Source organism: Oncorhynchus nerka, linkage group LG9a (genome assembly GCF_034236695.1).
Source record: "Oncorhynchus nerka isolate Pitt River linkage group LG9a, Oner_Uvic_2.0, whole genome shotgun sequence".
Lineage (NCBI taxonomy): Eukaryota > Metazoa > Chordata > Actinopteri > Salmoniformes > Salmonidae > Oncorhynchus > Oncorhynchus nerka.
In genome coordinates this window covers 33,401,762-33,418,992 of record NC_088404.1, presented here as the reverse complement: position 1 = coordinate 33,418,992, position 17,231 = coordinate 33,401,762, and the positions used below count along the sequence as shown (strand labels likewise).

General features: G+C 43.2%; 1 pseudogene; it reads right to left on the bottom strand.

Moving 5' to 3' along the window:
- Nucleotides 1-142: 142 nt before the first annotated feature.
- The window catches only part of LOC115134865 (IQ motif and SEC7 domain-containing protein 3-like), a 37,476-nt pseudogene continuing 20,387 nt past the window's right edge, over nt 143-17,231 (bottom strand).

Genomic DNA, 17,231 nt, shown 5'->3' with positions numbered 1-17,231 from the left:
TCTGCATATCTATCGATCTCTCTGTTGGTCTGTCTGGCATCTTGTGCAATGTGAGCTGTTTAGTGGACACGAAATTACACCCTGAGAAAGTCTGAGAAACTGTGTGTACAGTATAACACACACACACACACAGGACTCAAGGCAGAGTACAAACTACTTTATTCTTTAATTAATTTCAAACAAATCTTTAGAAATATTCCAGTAGTAAACACTTGTTATAAACATGATATTCTCTTAGTAGATACTTTATAAGTGTGTCGGTGCACAGGTGCTCAATAGTGTAACACATCTCCAAGAAGGACAGGTGAGCCAGACTCAGAGCTAGGGTTAGGGCGATAATATATAAGGGCTTTAGAACATGCTAAAATGTCTACTATGATTCCTGCTTATTTTCCACTAAACCATCTAATGCTTACGTTAGCGTGATCACAACCACTATAACTCTAACTATGATAATTTAGTGATGTCATCTCTGTGTATGTTTCCATGGTGCCTGTTCTGTCTCCCGTGGTAACAGTGGGTTCTGTTGCGCCCATAGTTGGAAAAACAAATCGATTTCTTTTCTTGTCCAAGTTAAATACAATTTCCTCCCCTCTATATAAATACACACATCAGCACTGTGTCCGTTATTTCTATGTTAAATCTATAAATCACCTATATACACATATCCATTATGGTGCGATACTTCAGCCTCCGTGGGTCACCACGTGTCACAGCCCTCAGAGAGAGGGGAAGGAAGAGATGTTACCACAATCAGTAATAATCATCAAACATACGTAATACTCTGACAAATATCTTACTTCGTAAGTCATTCTCTGGTTTAATGCTCTCTCTCTCTGTGTGTGTGTGTGTGTGTATGTATGTGTGTGTGTGTGTGTGTGTGTGTGTGTGTGTGTGTGTGTGTGTGTGTGTGTGTGTGTGTGTGTGTGTGTGTGTGTGTGTGTGTGTGTGTGTGTGTGTGTGTGTGTGTGTGTGTGTGTGTGTGTGTGTGTGTGTGTGTGTGTGTGTGTACTTGTTGTGTATATACATCCCTGTGGGACAAGCAGTCCAGTGAAGAGTAGAACAGGTTAATCATGTGAGAATGGATAAAGAATGGGTATAGATTCACAACGTGAGACTAAATATTCAACAGGACTAATAAGCTAGAATGTTAGAACATGATCAATTAATAAGATTCAACATTAATGTTTTTATGAACTAATCATATGAACGTCATTAATAAGATTAAAAGTTGACAAGTAGCAGATCAAATGAGATTGTCGTCAGTACTGGTGTTTACCTGAGTGTGAGGCTTGGACCCATGTAACAAAACCTCAGAGATGATAACAATGGTATTCACACACGCCCGCATACAAGCGCGCGCACACACACACACACACACTGTCACACACTATCACACCCCGATACCTTCACATGCACACACACTCCCACACAGATATAGAAGTCAGACACTGTAAACCAGGATTCAAGAGAAACAGTCTTCCCTCCCTGCTGCTCTGACATACTCACTTCTTCAGGATCAAAAGTAGTTTTAGCATCTCATTATCATCTTATAACACAAAACACAGCGTGCCAAGGAGGAAAGCTAAAACCCTAGGTGAGAGTTGATGATGTGATGGAGGTGATACAGTTGGCGTCAGAAGTTTACATACACTTAGGTTGGAGTCATTAAAACTCGTTTTTCAACCACTCCACAAATCTCTTGTTAACAAACTATAGTTTTGGCAAGTCGGTTAGGACATCTACTTTGTGCATGACACAAGTAATTTTTCCAACAATTGTTTATAGACAGATTATTTCACTTATAATTCACTGTATCACAATTCCAGTGGGTCAGATGTTTACATACACCAAGTTGACTGTGCCTTTAAGCAGCTTGGAAAATTCCAGAAAATTATGTCATGGCTTCAGAAGCTTCTGATAGGCTAATTGACATCATTTGATTCAGTTGGAGGTGTACCTGTGGATGTATTTCAAGGCCTACCTTCAAACTCAGTGCCTCTTTTCTTGACATCATGGGAAAATCAAAAGAAATCAGCCAAGACCTCAGAAAAACAATTGTAAACCTCCACAAGTCTGGTTCATCCTTGGGAGCAATTTCCAAACGCCGGAAGGTACCACGTTCATCTGTACAAACAATAATATGCAAGTATAAACACCATGGGACCACGCAGCCGTCATACCGCTCAGGAAAGAGATTCATTCTGTCTCCTAGTACTACAAATCAATTCCAGAACAACAGCAAAGGACCTTGTGAAGATGCTGGAGGAAACAAGTACAAAAGTATCTATATTCACAGTAAAACGAGTCCTATATCGACAGAACCTGAATGGCCGCTCAGCAAGGAAGAAGCCACTGCTCCAAAACTGCCATAAAAAAACTGCACATGGGGACAAAGATCATACTTTTTGGAGAAATGTCCTCTGGTCTGATGAAACAAAATAGAACTGTTTGGCCAAAATGACCATCGTTATGTTTGGAGGAAAAAGGTGGAAGCTTGCAAGCCGAAGAACACCATCCCAACCGTGGAGCACGGGGGTGGCAGCATCATGTTGTGGGGGTGCTTTGCTGCAGTAGGGACTGGTGCACTTCACAAAATAGATGGCATTATGAGGGAGGAAAAGTATGTGGATATATTGATGCAACATCTCAAGACATCAGTCAGGAAGTTAAAGCTTGGTCGCAAATGGGTCTTCCAAATGGACAATGACCCCAAGCATACTTCCAAAGTTGTGGCAAAATGGCTTAAGGACAACAAAGTCAAGGTATTGGAGTGGCCATCACAAAGCCCTGACCTAAATCCTATTGAGGGCAGAACTGAAAAAGCATGTGCGAGCAAGGAGGCCTACAAACCTGATTCAGTTACACCAGCTCTGTCAGGAGGAATGGGCCAAAATTCACCCAATTTATTGTGGGAAGCTTGTGGAAGGCTACCCAAAACGTTTGACCCAAGTTAAACAATTTATAGGCAATGCTACCAAATACTAATTGAGTGTATGTAAACTTCTGACCCACTGGGAATGTGATGAACAAAATAAAAGCTGAAATAAATCATTCTCTCTACTATTATTCTGACATTTCACATTCTTAAAATAAAGTGGTGATTCTAACTGACCTAAGACAGGGAATTTGTACTAGGATTAATGTCAGGAATTGTGGAAAAACTGAGTTTAAATGTATTTGGCTAAGGTGTATGTTAACTTTCGACTTCAACTGTATGTCTCTATGTCCAGACAGTTCCATTCACTGCGAGGAATTCCCTTTGTTGCATCAGCTGTGTGATATCAGGGCAGGGTTATGATCAGGGGGTGAGAGGGGCATCCTAGAGTGTTCTTTCTAAAGCCAGGTACAGATATAGATATGTACAGATGACACTGTGTCACAAGAGCTGTCAGATTAGAAAATCTATCTTTAGAAATGTTGTCAAAACTACATCATAATCAAAAATACACATTACATTGTTAGATGACTTTGAATTTATATTGATTTGAAACCTCTCCATTTTCTCCCACTCTATTTCTCGGCTTATTCCCTCTCTCTCAGCTGACTTCCTTACCTCCCTTATTCTCTTCCTCCCTTCCTCGTCTCACCCTTTCCCTCTCTATCTTTGTCTATGAGTGTTTGTGTTGTGTGTGTTTCTCCCAGTATATCACTGTTTAACAAAAGTTCAGAGGACAGAGGATTAGGTGTGGTAGGATCAGGGGACATATGTCAGACGAGGCTGCGGGAACCACTAGAGTTGCGTCTGCGCAGGGGGTGAGGAAGGGTGTGTGGAAGGGGGTAGGGGGAATCGGGGGGACAGTACTGGTGGGGGTGGTTGTAGGGGGAGGAGGGGGAGGCAGAGGGGGCTCAGATCCCTCTCTGATCCGTACTGGTGTGGACATCGCTGATTGGATGAGGCGGTGGTGGGAGGCGGGGCTTCCTTGACTGAGGAAGGCTTCCATTCGCCCCTGGCCGCTCTGGTCCACAACAATCACCTTGACGATCTGCTGGCATTGAATGAGGGTGTCTGGGCGGAGTTCTCCAGGGTGGGTGGGGCTAAGCATTGCCAGGGGTGCTGCCAGAGCCAGTTGGGTGGAGTCAGGACTGGTCACATGGTAGGTCTGAAGCAGCCTATCAGGGCTGGCCTGGGTCATGTGGTAGGTCTGCAGCAGCCTATTGTGAATTGACACCTAGTTTAGAAACAGCCAGAGAATGGCATGAGGAGTTACCAGCCTGAACGCAGCCTACAGCAGCCCTCTGGTGGGTTAGACACAATGGCAGCATGCAGGGAGCGAACACACACACAATGTCTCCCTAACAAAGATTTTTACATTTACATCATTTAGCAGACACTCTTATCCGCAGCAATTTACAGGAGCATAGACACATTGACCGATTTTTCACCAAGTCGGCTCGGGGATTAGAATCAGCGACCTTTCGGTTACTGGCCCAACTCTCTTATCACTATGCTACCTGCAGCCAAGATATATGCAACTCTAAAGAACTGACTAAGAGTTAGGTCTTGGTGGGGAGGTTGGGTTGGGAGCTGCTAGTTCTGTAGAGAGGTCATTTAGAGTGGAGTAACTGGGCTTGATTTAAATCAAATCAAATTGTATTTTTCACATGCGCTGAATACAACCGGTGTACACATTACGGTGAAATGCTTCCTTAGAAAACCTGAACTAACAATGCAGTTTTAAGAAAAAATAAGTGTTAAGAAAGTATTTACTAAATAAACTGAAGAAAACAATAAAACATTCAAATTAAAGAGCAACCATAAAATAACAGTAACAAGGCTATATACAGGGGGTACCGGTACAGAGTCAATGTTCAGGAGCACCGGTTAGTTGAGGTAATTGAGGTAATATGTATGAGAATGGGGGCGTGTTCGGCCCTCCTTTTCCTGTAGTCCACGATTATCTCCACGATTATCTCCTTTGACTTGATCACGTTGAGGGAGTGGTTGTTATCCTGGCACCACATTGCCAGGTCTCATTGTTGTCGGTGATCAGGCATACCACTGTTGTGTTGTTGGCAAACTAAATGATGGTGTTGGAGTCGTGCTTGGCCATGCAGTAATGGGTGAACAGGGAGTACAGAGGGGACTAAGCACGCACCCCTGAGGGGCTCCCGTGTTGAGGATCAGCGTGGCAGATGTGTTGTTCCTTACCAGTACCACCTGGGGGCGGCACGTCAGGAATTCCAGGATTCAGTTGCAGAGAGGGCTGTTTAATTCCAGGGTCCTTAGCTTAATTATGAGCTTTGAAGGCACTGTTGTGTTGAACTAATGGTGCTCTCATGCATGCTTAAGTGTTGCTGTAGTCAATGAATAGCATTCTCACGTAGGTGTTCCTTTTGTCCATGTGGGAAAGGGCAGTGTGGAGTGCAATAGAGATTGCGTCATCAGTGGATCTGTTGGGGCGATATGCAAATTGGAGTGGGCCTAGGGTGTCTGGGATAATGGTGTTGATGTGAGTCCAGACCAGCCTTTCAAAGCACTTCATGACTACAGACGTGAGTGCTACAGGGCGGTAGTCATTTAGGTATGTTACCTTGGTGTTCTTGGGCACATGGACTATGATGGTCTGCTTGAAATATGTTGCTATTACAGACTCAGTCAGGGACAAGTTGAAAATGTCAGTGAAGACACTTGCCAGTTGGTCAGTGCATGCTCGGGATATACGTCCTGGTAATCCATTTGGCCCCCCGGCCTTGTGAATGTTGACCTGTTTATCGGTCATACTCACATCGGCTACGGAGAGCTTGATCACACAGTCATCCGGAACAGCTGGTGCTCTCATGCATGCTTCAGTGTTGCTTGCCTTGAAGGCGCATAGAAGTAATTCAGCTTGTCTGGTAGTCACTGGGCAGCTCACGGCTGTGCTTCCCTTTGTAGTCCGTAATAGTTTACAAGCCCTGCCACATCCGACGAGCGTTGAAGCCATTGTAGTACGATTCAATCTTAGTCCTGTATTGACGCTTTGCCTTCGTCGGAGGGCATAGCGGGATTTCTTATCAGCGTCCGGGTTAGAGTCCCGTTCCTTGAAAGCGGCAGCTCTACCCTTTAGCTCAGTGCAAATGTTGCATGTAATCCTTGGCTTCTGGTTGGGGTATGTACGTACGGTCACTGTGGGGACGACATCATCAATGCACTTATTGATGAAGCCAGTGACTGATGTGGTGAACTCCTCAATGCCATCGGAAGAATCCCAGAACATATTCCAGTCTGTACTAGCAAAATAGTCCTGTAGCTTAGCATCTGCGTCATCTGGCCACTTCCATATTATGCGTGTCACTGGTACTTCCTGCTTTAGTTTTTGCTTGTAAGCAGGAATCAGGATGATATATTTATGGTCAGATTTGCCAATTGGAGGGCTAAGGAGTGCTTTGTACACGTCTCTGAGTGTGGAGTAAAGGTGGTCTAGAGTTTTCTCTGGTTGAAAATGTAACATGCTGGTAGAAATTAAGTAAAATGGATTTAAGTTTCCCTGCATTAAAGTCCCGGCCACTAGGAGCGCCACCTCTGGATGAGCATTTTCTTGCATTGGTTTGTGGTGGTAAGTAGACAGCTATGAAATATATAGATGAAAACTCTCTTAGTACATAGTGTGGTCTACAGTTGAGATACTCTACCTCAGGCGAGTAAAACCTTGAGACTTCATTAATATTAGACTTTGTGCACCAGCTGTTATTGACAAATAGACACAGACCGCCACCCCTTGTCTATCTGTTCTATCTTGCCGATGCACGGAAAACCCAGTCAGCTGTATGTTATCCATGTCGTCATTCAACCACAAATGGGTGAAACATAACATATTACAGTTTTTAATGTCCCGTTGATAGAATAGTCTTGATCCGAGCTCATCCAGTTTATTATCCAATGATTGATTGCACGTTGGCTAATAGGACTGATGTTAGAGGAGGTTACCCACTCGCCGTCAGATTCTTATAAGGCACCCCGACCTATATCTCCGTCTCTTCTTAATGCAAATGACGGGGATTTGGGCCTTGTCTGGTGTCTGAAGTAAATCCTTCGTGTCCGACTCGTTACGAGGTGGGTAATCGCTGTTCTGATATCCAGAAGCTCTTTTCGGTCATAAGAGATGGTGGCAGAAACATTATGTACAAAATAAGTTACAAATAATGCAAAAAAACACACAATAGCACAACTGGTTAGGAGCCCGTAAAACGGCAGCAATCTCCTCCAGCGCCATTTTAAAAATCATACTCATGCATGCATGCATACACAGACACTGAGTCTGGCCATGGAGATGGTTTTCTAGCAGGGCCAACAGGGCTTAGAAAAGCTTATGATGGCTGGGAAGCAGATGTTCTGTTAGCAGGAGGGTAATAGCTCACCGTGCATTAGCAGGTGGCTAATAGTTCATTACTGCCCCCTGTTAGCAGAAAGCTGAAGGTTAAATCTAGCCCTACAGTTGTGGCTGTGTCGCTCTGAGTCACACAGAGCTGGAGGGAGATGACGAGGGTCTCCTTTACTCCTCACCTGTCTGTATCTTTGCTAACAAAAATACACTGTGTGTATGTGACTCACCTCCACAGTGTTGTTGCTAGTCTTGTCATACGGATCTTTCTGGGCTGAGGGGAGAAACACAGAAGTGACACTCAGAGACACAGATTGGTGTGTGGTGCTAGTTGCTAACTTAGTGTTTGTCTGTTACCTGTGGGGGATCCTGTGTGTCGACTGAGTGTGCCCATCTGTCCTCCGTTGGTGTGGGGGGTGTGAGTCTGCACCCCCTGTTCTCTCTTCAGCTCCCCTGTAGACAGTGATATATGACCATATATTACATAAAGTGTGTGTGTGCATGTGCGTGTGTGTGCGTGTGCGTGTGTGTGTGTGCTCACATTGAATGTGTATCTGCTCCATCTCGTTGACCTCAGTGATGGACTCTCGTAGCTCCTCTGTGAACTTCCTGAGCTCCTCTCCACTGGGGGAGCAGAAACTCACCATCTGCTTCTTCTCTGACGAGAACGGACTCAACATGGTGATGCCATGAGCATAGTCTGGACACACACACACACACACACACACACACACACACACACACACACATATATAGTCTGGACTCTGGACAATGTCACAGCTCATAATTAGCTATGTATGTAGAAGTACAGTGTTATAGTACAGTAGTAGTAGTAGTGGTAGTAGTAGTATTGGACAGAAGTAGTGGTAGTAGTAGTAGTAGTAGTAGTAGTGGTAGGAGTAGTAGTAGTAGTAGTAGTAGTAGTATTAAACAGTAGTGGTAGTAGTAGTAGTAATAGTAGTAGTATTGGACCGTAGTAGTAGTCGTAGTAGTAGTAGTAGTAGTAGTAGTAGTAGTAGTAGTATTAGTAGTAGTGGTAGTAGTAGTAGTAGTAGTAGTAGTAGTAGTAGTAGTAGTAGTAGTAGTAGTAGTGGTAGCAGTAGTAGTAGTAGTAGTAGTAGTAGTAGTAGTAGTAGTGGTAGAAGTAGTAGTAGTATTGGACAGTATTAGTAGTAGTAGAAGTAGTAGAAGTAGTAGTAGTAGTGGTAGTAGTAGTAGTAGTAGTAGTAGTATTGGACAGTAGTAGTAGTAGTAGTAGTAGTAGTAGTATTGGACAGTAGTAGTAGTAGTAGTAGTAGTAGTAGTAGTAGTAGTAGTAGTGGTAGTAGTAGTAGTAGTAGTAGTAGTGGTACTAGTGGTAGTAGTAGTAGTAGTAGTGGTAGTAGTAGTAGTATTGGACAGTATTAGTAGTAGTAGTAGTAGTAGTAGTAGTAGTAGTAGTAGTAGTTGTAAGTCGCTCTGGATAAGAGCGTCTGCTAAATGACTTAAATGTAAATGTAATGTAAATGTAGTAGTAGTAGTAGTAGTAGTAGTATTGGACAGTAGTAGTAGTAGTAGTATTGGACAGTAGTAGTAGTAGTAGTAGTAGTAGTAGTAGTAGTAGTAGTGGTAGTAGTAGTAGTAGTAGTAGTAGTAGTAGTAGTAGTAGTGGTAGTAGTGGTAGTAGTAGTAGTAGTAGTAGTAGTAGTATTAAACAGTAGTGGTAGTAGTAGTAGTAGTAGTAGTAGTAGTATTGGACCGTAGTAGTAGTAGTAGTAGTAGTAGTATTAGTAGTAGTAGTAGTAGTAGTAGTAGTAGTAGTAGTAGTAGTAGTAGTAGTGGTAGCAGTAGTAGTAGTAGTAGTAGTAGTAGTAGTAGTGGTAGAAGTAGTAGTAGTATTGGACAGTATTAGTAGTAGTAGAAGTAGTAGTAGTAGTAGTAGTAGTAGTGGTAGTAGTAGTAGTAGTAGTAGTAGTAGTATTGGACAGTAGTAGTAGTAGTAGTAGTAGTAGTGGACAGTAGTAGTAGTAGTAGTAGTAGTAGTAGTAGTAGTAGTAGTAGTAGTAGTAGTAGTGGTACTAGTGGTAGTAGTAGTAGTAGTAGTAGTGGTAGTAGTAGTGGTATTGGACAGTATTAGTAGTAGTAGAAGTAGTAGTAGTCGTAGTAGTAGTAGTAGTAGTAGTAGTAGTAGTAGTAGTAGTAGTGGTAGTAGTAGTAGTAGTAGTAGTATTGGACAGTAGTAGTAGTAGTAGTATTGGACAGTAGTAGTAGTAGTAGTAGTAGTAGTAGTAGTAGTAGTAGTAGTAGTAGTAGTAGTAGTAGTAGTAGTAGTGGTAGTAGTGGTAGTAGTGGTAGTAGTAGTAGTAGTAGTGGTAGTAGTGGTAGTAGTGGTAGTAGTAGTAGTAGTATAGAAATTACATTCGTTACTGAAGAGGTGGAATTGCATGCCCAGTAGACCCATGGCTTTACAGAAGGTGTAGGAGGCAGAAGTCTTCTTCTTGGGACACAGCTTCAGGATCTGTGTGAGGAAATAGCAGAATGAACATAAGCTATACCATCAGTACACATACACATACTGTTACTACACAAAATAACACTACTCGCGTGCGTGTGTATGCGGGTGCGTGCTTGTGTGTGTTCTCACAAGTATGAGGTCGTTGAACAGGAACACCTCTCTCTGGGTGTTGGCCAGTTTCTGTTTCAGGGGTTTGTTGAAGTCTGCCACCTCAAACAGACGACAGCAGCACACCAGCCTACGGTGGGGCACAGACAGAATCTACAAAGAAACACACACACACCACAGGCTAAACACACACACCATGAGGTTAACACACACACACACACCATGGGGTTAACCCACACACACCATGGGGTTAACCCACACACACACCACAGGCTTAACAAACACACACACCACGGGCTTAACAAACACACACACCATGGGGTTAACACACACACACCATGGGGTTAACCCACACACACACCACGGGCTTAACAAACACACACCACTGGCTTAACAAACACACACACCATGGGGTTAACACACACACACCATGGGCTAAACACACACATATACACACACCATGAGTTTAACACACACATACACCATGGGTTTAACACACACGCACCATGGGATTAACACACACACTATGGAGTTAAAAAACACACACACACACCATGGGTTTAACACACATACACATACCATGAGGTTAACACACACACCATGGGCTTAACACACACCATGGGGTTAACACACACACACACACTCACCACTCTCTCACACACATGCACACACCTCTCCCTCAAACTCTCTTACTCTCTCTCCATCTCTCTTTCAGACACACAACACACACACGCACCACTCTCTCTCTCCCTCTCACTTTCTGTCTAGCTATCTGACACACACACACCCAAACCCACCAACTCACCGTCTTCATGCCCAGTATGGACTGTTCCACACGGCTGACGTAGGTGACGTGGTCTTCGTTGGAGCGTAGCTCTCTCTGCTGGGTCCTCTCATAGATCCCTGTCACCATCTCCCTGGGGATGTCTGCTCCGTCGTCCACTCCTAAGGGAACAGGGACACACACTACTAGTCACACAGGAGGAACTACAGAGGAAATTCACAAAATAAAGTAATAGCTGAATTTACTCCATCCCTGGTTTAGACTCGTTGCAGGACAGGACAGGATTGCCTGGTAGTTAGTAGCATCCCTATCTGTCAACAGTAGATATGCTGTGGCTCTATCTCACCACTAGAGGGAGACCTTGTGTTGTGTTCTAGTCAGGAGAGAAGCCCCCATTCCAAAATCAAATCAAATCAAATTGTATTGGTCACATACACATGGTTAGCAGATGTTATTGCGAGTGTAGCGAAATGCTTGTGCTTCTAGTTCTGACAGTGCAGCAATATCTAACAAGTAATATCAAACAATTCCACAACAGATACCTAATACACACACATCTAAATAAAGGAATGGAATAAGAATATATACATATAAACATATGGATGAGCAATGACAGAGCGGCATAGGCAAGATGCAATAGATGGTATAAAATACAGTATATACATATGAGATGAGTAATGCAAGATATGTAAACATTATTAAAGTGGCATTTTTAAAGTGGCATTATTAGAACATGACTCCTCTCACTTGTCCCTGGTTTGGTGTGTTCTATACACTGACCAGCCCTGATCCTGCCACTCTAATGATATGGGCCAGTCCAGATGAAAATGGTCATGTGTTGTATTCAAATATTCAAAGCATTGTGTGTCAGTTCTATAAATAACCCCTCCTGTGTCTCAGAAACGCTGTCATAAATGTTGCAAGGCTTCTGCAGCTCATTATACTGAGTCACACTCATAAACACACGCACACACACCGACACACACACAAACACCGACACACACACCGACACACACACACACACACACACACACACACACACACACACACACACACACACACACACACACACACACACACACACACACACACACACACACACACACACACACACACACACACACACACTGTCACAAAAATAACACCATGGGGTTTGTATTATTTTGATTCGTTCTTTTATCAGTAGGCACAGAAATCACACCGAAGGAAGAACTAAACAAAGACACAACTCCCCTAACAAGCTAGGCCCTGTTTGTTGACAACAGACAGACACACAGACACCCAGTCACCTCGTAGGTTGCGTATGAAATCGTTGAGGCCCATCTTGCGTTGAGGTTTGATGTTAGGGGAGTACATGTCAGTGTTGAGGAGGACCACAGCAAAGGCCAGGATGAAGATGGTGTCTGGGTTATGGAACTGCTGCACCACCTCAGGATTACACATACAGTACCTCTGACTGTAGAGGTGGACAGGTAGAGAGATGGAGAGAGAGGTATCGACACATACTCTTTTGTTGCTGAGAATTTTGCAAACCTGTAGTGTATTCAAGGTTTAAAAATACTTCTAAACTTAGTAATTTCCACTTTAGAATGTCAGACTTGATTTGCTCTAAGAGAAAATGTATAAACCCCTGCAAAGAAATTCCAATAATTGTAATCCATATAGTAATTCACATTTTCTGTTGCAGCTGGATTATTTTCCTGGCTCAAATGAAGATCCTACATCTGTGCAGTACCTCTGACAGGGGGAAGGGGAGCAGGGAAAAAGAGACAGAGAAAGAGACAGGTCCAATGAAAAAGAGAGAGTGAAAGAAAGAAAAAGAGACAAAAAGCTGTTCTGCTGTAATGGTCTCAGAAACAAACAGTTTCTCCATCATTAGCTAGTAACTCAACTTCAGACATTAATACTGTTCACTTGTGGGTTCTTACATCCTGACAAGAGATGTACGGTATAACCCTCCTCCCAAGCATATACACACATACACTTTGTCAGTGTTCAGTTTCCTGAGATTCCTGCTGCACATCAAATACTCTGACACTGGGAATGATCTGTTTGTGTGTGTGTGATTACGTAACACCAGCTAGTGTTCTTATCTTCACATCTGCATATGAGAGATGCTCACCTGCTGGCACGGAATAATTCCTCCATTAAAATAACTTCTTATGTCACCGTATGTCACCCTTATGACAGATGACATGACATCTGTTACATAACACTCCCGTAACTTCTTGTCTATCTTACTACCCCCTCCCAGATAGGTTGGACTTTGTCCCTACAGCTTAAAACCATGGTCCTGGAGGCAGGACACTTGTTGTTTTAGACCTGGGAGACCACTAGGCAGCTGGAATGTAGCTAGTTACTGATATTGATTGGCTCAGTTGCTGAAGTTTTTAGTAATCAGGTCAGGTGTGGTGCTAGGTTGGACTTGCTGTTTGTGATACTCCAGAACCAGAGTGTCTGCCCCTGGAGTAACCCTGATATGCTGATCAATCTGAGGGTATGATGTGATTGGTTGATGGGTCTGACCTGAAAGCTTCAATGAGTCTCTCCACCTTCTGGGCCTCTCCCTGGACTCTGATGTGAGCCTGGAACTTCCTCAGAGCCTCGTCCAGCTCCATCCCAGAGAAGTCCATCTCATCGACCACACAGCTAGAGACAGGGGGAGAAGAGGTTAGTTGTGTATGTCTCTCTCATGTCACTGTTGACATCATTGTTTTGTGTGTTTGTGTCTGAGGGTGAGAGAGGGTGGGTGTACAACTGCTCTTGGCGTTTTTTTCCCCTTTTTCAATCGTAGTTTCATTACAGAAGCACTGACCTGGAAAACGCACACACACGCAAAAATTTACTCACACACTTAACAAGTGCTTATACAGTACATATTCCTCCCAAAGGATAAAGGAAAAGAAAGGGAGATAGAGGGGGGAGTATAGAGAAAATAAAAGAAAGGAAGAGAGGGGGAGTAGAGAGAAAAGAAGAGAGGGGGAGTACAGAGAAAAGAAGAGAGGGGGAGTACAGAGAAAAGAAGAGAGGGAGTAGAGAGAAAAGAAGAGAGGGGGAGTACAGAGAAAAGAAGAGAGGGGAGTAGAGAGAAAAGAAGAGAGGGGGAGTACAGAGAAAAGAAGAGAGGGGAGTAGAGAGAAAAGAAGAGAGGGGGAGTACAGAGAAAAGAAGAGAGGGGGAGTACAGAGAAAAGAAGAGAGGGGGAGTAGAGAGAAAAGAAGAGAGGGGAGTAGAGAGAAAAGAAGAGAGGGGGAGTAGAGAGAAAAGAAGAGAGGGGGAGTAGAGAGAAAAGAAGAGAGGGGGATTAGAGAGAAAAGAAGAGAGCGGGAGTAGAGAGAAAAGAAGAGAAGAGGAGAGAGGGGGAGTAGAGAGAAAAGAAGAGAGGGGGAGTAGAGAGAAAAGAAGAGAGGGGGAGTAGAGAGAAAAGAAGAGAAGAGGAGAGAGGGGGAGTAGAGAGAAAAGAAGAGATGGGGAGTAGAGAGAAAAGAAGAGAGGGGGAGTACAGAGAAAAGAAGAGAGGGGGAGTACGGAGAAAAGAAGAGAGGGGGAGTAGAGAGAAAATAAGAGAGGGGGAGTAGACAGAAAAGAAGAGAAGAGGAGAGATGGGGAGTAGAGAGAAAAGAAGAGAGGGGGAGTAGAGAGAAAAGAAGAGAGGGGGAGTAGAGAGAAAAGAAGAAAAGGGTAGAGATGGGGAGTAGAGAGAAAAGAAGAGATGGGGAGTAGAGAGAAAAGAAGAGAGGGGGAGTAGAGAGAAAAGAAGAAAAGAGGAGAGATGGGGAGTAGAGAGAAAAGAAGAGATGGGGAGTAGAGAGAAAAGAAGAGAGGGCGAGTAGAGAGAAAAGAAGTGATGGGGAGTAGAGAGAAAAGAAGAGAGGGGAGTAGAGAGAAAAGAAGAGAGGGGGAGTAGAGAGAAAAGAAGAGAGGGGAGAGAAAAGAGAGAAAAGAAAAGAGAGGGGGGAATAGAGAGAAAATAAGAGAGGGGGAGTAGAGAGAAAAGAAGAGAGGGGGAGAGGGGGAGTATAGAGAAAATAAGAGAGGGGGAGTAGAGAGAAAAGAAGAGAGGGGGAATAGAAAGAAAAGAAGAGAGGGGGAGTAGAGAGAAAAGAGGAGAAGAGAAAAGGAGAGAGGGGGAGTAGAGAGAAAAGAAGAGAGGGGCAGTAGAGAGAAAAGAAGAGAGGGGGAGTAGAGAGAAAAGGAGAGAAGGTGGAGAGAGATGGGGAGAAAGAAAATTGTGCTGAGTGCTGTGACCTATTTTTTCTCTAAGCAAAGCACATTCTCCTGGCTCTCTGCTCTCTGCAGTGTTAGAGCATGCATCTGTGTGTGTATGTGCGTGTATGTGTAAAACATATTTGTGCTTTATTTTGTGTGTGGACTCACTCCAGGATGTCTCTGTTGAAGAGCAGCTTGCTGTTCCCCAGGAATTCTCCAATCATCTGTCGGCTTAGGCCCTTCCTCTGTAACAGGAAGTGGGCCACGCCCATGGGCGTGTCTGGGACGAAACCACGCGTGATCAGGAAGTGGATGCCTCTCTCTGGGTTCCTAGAGTAGAGATAAAAAGCACAATATAAGTGTATGCATGTGTGTGTGTGCGTATATGTGTGTGAATAGAACCGTAAAGTGATAGGCAACTCTCTCAGTCTCAGTGATTCACATTAGCTAATTTACAATAACTACAGGCTGCAGGCCAACCGTAAATACAGTTGAAGTCGGAAGTTTACATAGACTTAGGTTGGAGTCATTAAATCTCGTTTTTCAACCACTCCACAAATGTCTTGTTTAACAAACTATATTTTTGGGAAGTCGGTTATAATATCTACTTTGTGCATGACACAAGTCATTTTTCCAACAATTGTTTACAGACAGATTATTTCACTTATATTTCACTGAATCATAATTCCAGTGGGTCAAAAGTTTACATACACCAAGTTGTGCCTTTAAACAGCTTGGAAAATTCCAGAAAATGATGTCATGGCTTCAGAAGCTTCTGATAGGCTAATTGACATCATTTGAGGCAATTGGAGGTGTACCTGTGGATGTATTTCAAGGCCTACCTTCAAACTCAGTGCCTCTTTTCTTGACATCATGGGAAAATCAAAAGAAATCAGCCAAGATGATCTGGTTCCTCCTCGGGAGCAATTTCCAAATGCCTGAAGGTACCACGTTTATCTGTACAAACAATAGTATTCAAGTATAAACACCATGTGACCATGCAGCCGTCCTACCGCTCAGGAAGGAGACGCATTCTGTCTCCTAGAGATGAACGTACTTTGGTGAGAAAAGTGCAAATCAATCTCAGAACAACAGCAAAGGACCTTGTGAAGATGCTGGAGGAAACAGGTACAAAAGTATCTATATCTAGGTAAAGCGAGTCCTATATCGACATAACCTGAAAGGCCGCTCAGCAAGGAAGAATCCACTACTCCAAAACTGCCATAAAAAGCCAGACTACGGTTTTCAAGTGCACATGGGGACAAAGGTTGTACTTTTTGGAGAAATGTCCTCTGGTCTGATGAAACAAAAATCGAACAGTTTGGCCATAATGACCATCGTTATTTTTGGAGGAAAAAGGGGGATGCTTGCAAGCCGAAGAACACCATCCCAACCTTGAAGCACGGGGTGCAAGTATCATGTTTTGGGGGTGCTTTGCTGCAGGAGTGACTGGTGCACTTCACAAAATAGATGTTATAATGAGGATGGAAAATTATGTGGATATATTGAAGCAACATCTCAAGATATCAGCCAGGAAGTTAAAGCTTGGTCGCAAATGGGTCTTCCAAATAGACAATGACCCCAAGCATACTTCCAAAGTTGTGGCAAAATGGCTTAAACAACAAAGTCAAGGTATTGAAGTGGCCAACACAAAGCCCTGACCTCTATCCTATAGAGAATTTGTGGGCAGAACATTTGACCCAAGTTAAACAATTTAAAGGCAATGCTACCAAATACTAATTGAGTGTATGTAAACTTCTGACACACTGGGAATGTGATGAACGAAATAAAAGCTGAAATAAATCATTCTCTCTACTATTATTCTGACATGTCACATTCTTAAAATAAATTGGTGATCCTAACTGACCTAATACAGGGAATTTTTACTTGGATTAAATGTCAGGAATTGTTTAAAAACTGAGTTTAAATGTATTTGGCTAAGGTGTATGTAAACTTCTGACTTCAACTGTACTCCTATATATAAATACCACCTTTCCACCTCTCTCTCCCTTTTCCTCTCCCCCTGTCTAGAGCAGATACCTGTTTTGTGAATAATTCTGTGAGTAGCTAGAGGACAATCCAAGCCTGTATGTGATCATTTATCAAATCAAATCAAATACCTTATACACACAAATGTAAAGGGATGAATAAGATTATGTACATATAAATATATGGATGAGCAATGGCCGCGCGGCATAGGCAAGATGCAGTAGATGGTATAGAATACAGTATATAGAGTGGGGCAAAAAAGTATTTAGTCAGCCACCAATTGTGAAAGTTCTCTCACTTAAAAAGATGAGAGAAGCCTGTAATTTTCATCATAGGTATGCTT